Here is an 8,304-nt window from a genome sequence, read left to right on the forward strand (position 1 = left end):
TAAAAAAAAAAGAAATGGCATGCAATTATAATTTCAACTTAAAGACTTCTCAACAAGAAGGATACTATACCTGGTAATGGAAACCTAGCCAACTACCTAAGGTTACTTAACACATAGATCATGAAAATGAATCTATAAACAATACTAAACATAATCATCTTTACCCACATTATAAATATTTTATACCCAAATAGGTAGTTATCTCTATGCATCAAGGAAACTTCTCTTTGCAGTATTATTTAAATTGAAGTGAATAGGGAAATAAACTTGAAAGAGAGTATGAGTCTAATAAGGGGGCTTTGTAGGAAGAAGGAAAAGAGGGAAATTGTATAATTACATTAAAATTTCAAAAAATGGTCTTGACCTTTGTACAATGTGAAAAAAAGGACAGATTTTTGTTCTTCTCCATGCTGACCTTGAGTTGAAACAACCCCATATGTTGAAAAAGCTGTCTAGTTTTCCACTGGGTGGATTTTGATACATTGTCAAAGATCATATTACCATAGGTGTTTGGGTTCCTTTTGGGGTCTTCAATTTTATTCCATTGATCCACCTTCCTTTCTCTGTACCAAAACTATACAGTTTTATTGTGATTGCTCTGTAGTAATTGTATTGCCTAGAGTTATTTTATTGTTATGAATAGTTTTTGAAACCCAGAGTTTTTTGTTATTCCAGAGTAATTTGTAAATTTCTCTTTCTATCGCTATGAAAAATTGAGTTGCAATTTATATTGGGATTGCTTTGAATCTGTAGATTAATTTTGGCAAGATGGCAATTTTTACTATGTTGATTCTTCCAATCCATGAGCACCTTCTTTCCACCTTCTGAGATCTTTTTAAAAATCTTTCTTCAGAGACATGAAGTTCTTGTCATACACATCTTTTACTTGCTTGGTTAGATATCAAGGTATTTTTGTATTATTTGTGACTATTGTGAAGGGTATAGTTTCCCTAATTTCTTTCTCAGACTGTTTGTACTTTGAGTAGATGAAAACTACTGATTTGGGTTAATTTTATATCTATCTAGTTTGCAGAAGTTGTTTATGAAATTTAGGAGTTTTCTTGTGGAATTTTTGAGGTCACTTATACATACTATCTTATCATCTACAAAGAGTGACATTTAGACTTCTTCCATTTCAATTTGTATCCCTTTGGCCTCCTTTTGCTGTCTGATTGCCATGACTAGGACTTCAAGTTGAATAGGTACAGAGAGAGTGGTAAGCCTTGTCTGTCCCTGATTTTAGTGGGATTACTTCAAGATTTTTCCAAGGAAATAAAAATAAACATAAAAAATTCACAATGGATTTCAAACTCTTTTTTTTCTTTTAAAAGAGAGACATAAAGATAATATAATTCTACCTGGGATAGAATTTAGCTTTCAGAGTTATGTCTTAGCAAGCACATAACAAAAATTCATATCTCAATAGTTTATAAAGTCCCCTGTTATGGTCAACTTGAATGCCTCACAACTCAGGAGGAGATTTAAAATTATCAGAAGTGAAAGATAATACTTATAATAGCAAATTTGAAGCAAGCCTGGAAATTAATTGCTGTTATTTTGAAAATTTAATATAAAATATAATTCTAAAAATGTTTGTACAAGACATATATTAGTAAAAGATTATTTTTACACACAGGAAACTAGTCTTTTTCTTGCACCTGCTATGTTAGCTGGCTTTTTAGTGTGTGCTCCAGAAGCACTTGAATGACTGAAACATTGCTCAGTCCTTAGCATCTTGGAATCCATGGATATCCTATTCATTAGGGTGCTTCTTTGTATCTTCTGTCTTGCCTCCTTTTTGTCATCCTTCATTTAGACAATCCATAGATAGCTCATGGCCTCCATATGTATAATTATGTTAGTCATCCTTAATTTGAAGATTTTATCCTTACTCATAGTTGCCCCGGCACATCATCCGAGGAGTAATCCCATCTCTCTCCTGTTAAGGGAGCAGAATACTGAAGCAAGTAACAAATTCAGGGGTAGCACTCACTCCACTTGTTGGGGAACACATATGATGACCAAGCTTCAATCTGCTATGTACAGGTTATTGTGGGGCCTATGCCCAATTCATGCTTCCTCATTCTTGGTGGTTCAGGCTCAGGAAGCTCTCAAGTGTCCACGGTATTTGACTTTATTGGTCTTCCTGTGGCACACCTATGCTCTTCATATCACTAGTCATTCCAAGAACTCTTCATCAAGACTTTCTAAGCTGCACCTAATGTTTGGGTGTGGGTCTCTTTAACTGTTTTAATCAGTTGTAGAGTAGAGATCTCCAAGGAATGTTATCCTAGGACCTTGTCTGAAAGCATCAAAAAGTATTATTAATAGTCAGGAATTGGTTCTTACACATGATAGAAAATAGTGTCTGGTGTTCATTTACATATGTGATGCCAATTTATCTTTGATTATTTTGTTAACTTTAACATTGCAAATTGAAGAAGTTTAAATTCCCATTTCTCAATATATGAAGAGTGCATCACAGAGCATTATTTATCCATCATCTAAGGAGACCAACTCTACACTAGGGGAAAATAAATACAGAAACACACACCTGAAAAATATGCAGGGAGTGAAATACCTTGAAACAGTTATTCCTAAATAAAATGTCTCTATTAAATTCCTTCTTTCAGAGCTCAAAGAACCATGTGGAAAAAGACAGAAAGAAGGGATAAATGGTATGATGAGAACAAGGCCCTATTAACTAAATAAGAATAGCTAATAAGAGCCGACAAAGACTAATGTTGAAAGCCAAGGCACTGTTTTATATGTATCTATAGAAGATCTTCTGCATAAACATATACATATATCCATATTAAAGTAGTATTTCTATACAAATTCTGCATGTGTGAACAAGAGAGTACTTACTGAGGCTATTTTTCTAGAAACTGATTTGCCTTATCCAACGTCAAAGTTATATCTTGTATTATATATTTTATTTTGTAATGTTTGTTTGTGAACAACAACAAAGAAATTCATCATTGAATCATAATATCACAGACTGGGAAACTCACAAAAATCATTAAAAACTTTTGGTTAGTGTTTTATATATTAAAATACTAAAACAAAGGGAACAGAAAAAATAATGGTATTGCATCAAACCAATCAAAGTTGCACATCAAAGATTGTATGTCAAAGTTTCTGCACAAAAAGTAAATTAATAAAATAATGAAACAACCTAAAATAGTGAGATTATATACAGAAAGGAAAACCCAACAATGAGTTGGAATCAGGGATATACAAATAATTTCGTAGTCAGTAGCAATGAAATAGATCAGTCCATAGATCAAAACATTATACACATGTCAGAGGACCTAAGAAAAAGTGTTACAGTGACATAAGTAGTGTTCTACTAACACATCATAGACACATGAGAATGAAACCCAAGAGAGGTATTGTTTCAAACTTTATATGAATGTCACCCAAATGACTGAGAGAAGGAAGGAGTTAGAGAGATACAGATCAACCCTCATGCATTATTTGTATGGATTTAAACTAATGCAACAAAATTGGAGGCTGCCAAATGTGTCCAACAGAAGCATCATAAGGACCTTTCTCCGACTATATGCACATGACAAACATGAGAGATCTTTTGTCTAAAGATGGATACACTCCAATGTTCCCTGAAAGATTGTCAAAAGTACAACTACCTGGGGAATTTCTGTCACAGAGTAGCCATAAATAGATGAATACATGAGGTATTAGTGAATCCCAAGAGGTAACAAAACAAAAATACATACAATTCTGTCCTTAGTGACTTGCTGAGCCATAAAGACATGATAGTAATTAAGGAGATGAAAAACAAGAAGATAATCACCTCTGACAGGATTTTTAGTTAGACATAAAGCATTAAAGTGTTCTTCTGTGGCAAAGGTAATGCCTACTGCAGAAGAAAATATAGTGTGGACTGTATTTTTCTACATAATTAGCACATGATTAAATCTTAATTATGCTCACCAATTAGCACTGTATTTTATACAAATCACTTTTTCTTCACTCTTGTGGGCATATATATTGTTTAAAATTTGAATTCTATAAACAACCCAAAAATAGCACAAAACACCAAAAAATAAGGAATCTCCATGTTCCCACAACCCATCATGCACAATTTGGCTCTATCTCTTAGGCAGGTAACCCTGAGGAACTGTCAGTAGGACCCAAAAAATTGAGTAGAGTCTCACATATGGACATATGGTAATCAGGTCAGTGTTCTCCCCACAAGTATTATCCAAGACACAATATATAATTTTATACATATTATGAGAGGAAATCTAGGTCTCTCTAAGACATTAATTACTGAAAAATATTTATGTTCTATGGCTGCTGAGGGTATGAGAGAAAAGCAAGGAACTTTTTTCTCTACAGGAAGTGATAGTGCTTTGTGACAAAACCATACAGGCCTAGGGATCTACAAAGAGACACTTAAAAAAGGAAAGACACTTTTATCTAGAGCAAACTTTTTTCTTTTATTAAATCCTGTACTCTGAGAGTGCTTGCCTCACAGTGTAGATTCTAAGTGTGCACTAGAAATGTCTGTTCTGGGCTCACACTGATGTCTGCTCACTGTATCACACAGTAGTCAGTAATATAATTCTCAATTTTTAGACTTTACAGATATACAATGTTCTGAGAATCATCTCTGCTGACAGTGGTGGCTCAGCCCTTCAAAGAATCGGCTAGTACTCACTATTAGCATTATAAGCTCCTGTAGCTCACCCCAAACTATTTCCTTAACACAATGCTTGTGAAACTGCTTGGTGTGGGTTCAGAAGATGTACACGGTGTCTCATGGATTCTGCAGACATCACTCAAACAGATTTCAGATACAACCAGCTGAACCTCTTCAAACACAAAGAAATCTGATTATGAAACTGTTACACCTCTCCAACTTCACTTTCCCTCACATCCTCTAACACACTTTTTAGCTCTTCTTTTAAGAGAGTAACAAGGAATTCCTCATGAGTCTGAAGTCCAGAGGTCTGGGTTTGGTGCTATTCACTGAATGTAAAGACCTGGAAATGTAGGTTGGTTCTCTAGGCTGCCAGAGCTGAAGGATCAGAGTGTTCTGCTTTCCATGCACAAAAGAAGATTTTGTGTGCATGTCTCCTTGCTAAAGGAGGAGTTCTGGAACTGGAATTTAAATGACAGAAGTGCAATGGCAGATATGAAATGAAGAAGTCTATGGCAATGATACATAATAATCATAAGGGTTATTTTTTTTTGTTTTTGTTTTTGGTCCGTAGTACATCTCTGTTGTTTTACTTGCTTCAGAGAAAATAATAAAATGTTTATAGTTTTGGAAATTCAACATAAAGCTAAATGATATTAAATAAATATATATAACAATTTGATGGACTTTATAGTTTAGTAATTTAACATAGAGTGTTGGAGTTAATTTAAAATAATTAAACTATATTTTATTAATAATAAAAGTAAATAATTTGTGAATATATATACATATGCATAAAACACATACATATATTATATGTATAATGCATATATTTTGTGGTGTATTTGAGTAAAAAAAATTTAGGAATCAATTCATTATTTAATGTCCTCAAAGTATACAAAGGTACTGTAGGCATGATCAGAACAGTTAGTAGAGTATTTCTCGGCGTATTTATTTCTGTTTTCTCCCCCATTTATTTATTTATTTACTTCTATATTCATGTTACCATGTGCTTTTATTCTCCAGTCTACCTAAGGATATGGAAATTGCAGTGTTTAAAATATCTATCCAGATCTCTGTGATATAAACATTACTGCTTCATATTGTTTTTGTTTGTTTGTTTGTTTCTTTTTTGTTTTCTTTTTTGTTTTTTTGTTTTTTTGATTGAAGATATGTTCCATTGTGAGAGGAACTGTGCTTGTGGTGACAAAATGTTTCTATAGTTTGTGACACTTCTATTTTTGTGGCATTTCAGGAGAGTGACTGAGATTCAAGTGTCTCACAATGCTGATCTCCAGCTACATCTGCTTTGGGACATTTAAGAAAATAATTTCAAGTCATTGAGGAATTGCCTTCAAAAGTTTTTTTTTTTTTTTTTTTTTGGTTAACTAGGTTATGCCTGTTTCAGGTCCAGTATGGGCCTACAATGGAGTTTTGTGGCTTGAAAAGCCACAGGGGTTATAACTTGGCTCTGGGGTTTTGTTCAGTGAACTGAGATGCCCAGTAGGATTCTAGATACTAATGTGGATTCCAAGGTTCTTGCTTTATCTCTAGAGTTTCTAGTACTGATTTATCCTCCAGGAGAAAAGTTGCATTTAAGTGGGATGTTTGGCTGAAATGTGTAGCCTCAGGGAGGGGTGCCATTGAAAATTTCTAGGCATAAATGAGTTTCAGTGAGTTGGGGGCATTATATTAACTGAAGATCAGATAATTTAACATCATCAGTGTTTCTTCCTCGACAACAGAAGGCTGGTCTTATACTTTTGGGCAACTTTGTTTCGTTTTGTTTGTTTTTTTGTTTTTTATTTTGTTTTGCTTTTTGGTTTTTTATTATTTTAACTAAAGTAGTTTCCCTCTACTTGGTGTGTTCTGCATGCCCCCTGCTGGTGCAGATCTGCTCTACAGGAAGGTTTATGTCAGGGTTCACAATGAAGATATCACATTGTGCCTCTTGCACAGTAATATGTGGCTGTGTCCTCAGTAGTCACAGAGTTCAACTTCAGGAAGAACTGATTCTTAGATGTGTCTCTAGTGATGGAGATTCGACTTTTGAGAGATGGGTTGTAGCTAGTGCTGCCACCATAGTCTATGTATCCCATCCACTCCATTTTATTTGCTGGATGCTGCCGGATCCAGTTCCATCCATAACCACTGCTGATGGAGTATCCAGTGACAGAACAGGTGAGGGACAGTGACTGAGAAGGTTTCACAAGGCCAGGTCCTGACTCCTGAAGCTGCACCTGAGACATGATACCTTCAGACAAGAGAGGCGATTTTGTTAATCAAGTAGAAAAATAAAAATCCTCATGGACACATGTATGAACTGGTAACACTCACCAGGAAGTGCTGTCAACAGGTACAGAAAACTCAACTCCCTCATCTTTTAGGCTATTCCTCCTTTTCTTCAGAGATCAGCCACCAGTGAGAGATATGTTATCAGCCGTTTCCAGGAGAGATTTAATTTAGAGGTAGAAGATGCATTTGCATATGGGAGCCAAATTTGCCTTCATAATTGGGGAAGCTGTATAGGGAAAGTCATTGGTATGTAAATAAGATCATCACAGTCTTTTATTATTCATCATTCACAGTGTGAATCTAGACTTAGAGTGCAGGAGGACTGTAAGATTCCCAGGAAACACATTTGGACATGATCCCACATTCCCATCCTACACGAAATTTTCTCATCCTGTGTTTGTAGAGTCTCAATCAATGCCAAACTTCCATTAATACTTGGGTTTCTGACTTTCATGCTTTTTTATATGCAAGTCTGCCCTGTTCCTAGTTTTCTTCTATCCTCCTACCTATAATATACATTATCATATTTCCTAAAACTTGTTATAATATTTTATCTTTTTAGCAGAGATGATATATTATATTTCCAGTAGATATACAGGCATGTCACATTACATTAATGATTCTGCCCTTTGAGAGAACAACATATAGTTCAAGTGTAACTACAGAAGGTTAAAATAACCATTCATTATGTTACCCTTTTCACCAATATCTCATCAGAATTTTGCATAATTGTTTCTGTAATAAATGTCATTATTTCATGGATTAGGTGAAATCTCAAACTACCTTATTGAATTACATTTTCTTGATCAACATGTTGAAAACTTGAAAATATATTTAGTATTTATATGTTTTATGCTCTTTTTTCATTGTTAAAAAATATGTAAAATTTTCAACATATTTGCTACTTGCCTCTTGTATCCATTCATTCTGGGCTTTCAAAGATGAGGGTAGAATTCTGTGGGTTGTATAGAAAAATCAGTGAAAAACTTCCAATTATTCTATATAATCTCAATCTAAATAAGGTATAGAATGATCTTCATTTCTGATCCAATATAGTCCTCCATCTCATGATTATAGGTAGAGCATTTTCATTGCTATGTTATTTTCCTCAGGATCATAGTTGCATAGTAGAAGATTTAGGAACATCACAGTGACTGGGTTTTGTATGGGTGTGGGGTTGGTATGTTTCTAATCATAGTGTGTTCTTTTAATATGCCAGATAAGTAGATTTCAGACAATATATTTGATATTGGAATAGATGCTTTCTCATGAAGCTCCTATATTTGACAGAAATCGACTCCCATTACATTGCAGAAATATAATCTCTGGGTGATGGGTCT

General features: G+C 34.4%; 1 gene segment (V, D, J or C); it reads right to left on the reverse strand.

Moving 5' to 3' along the window:
* Positions 1-6,606: 6,606 nt before the first annotated feature.
* Positions 6,607-6,918, reverse strand: LOC308418220 (Ig heavy chain V region 3-6-like). The segment is given in 1 exon: positions 6,607-6,918.
* Positions 6,919-8,304: the final 1,386 nt, after the last annotated feature.

The sequence above is a fragment of the Micromys minutus genome, assembly GCF_963924665.1.
Source record: "Micromys minutus genome assembly, chromosome: 1".
In the NCBI taxonomy this organism is placed as follows: domain Eukaryota; kingdom Metazoa; phylum Chordata; class Mammalia; order Rodentia; family Muridae; genus Micromys; species Micromys minutus.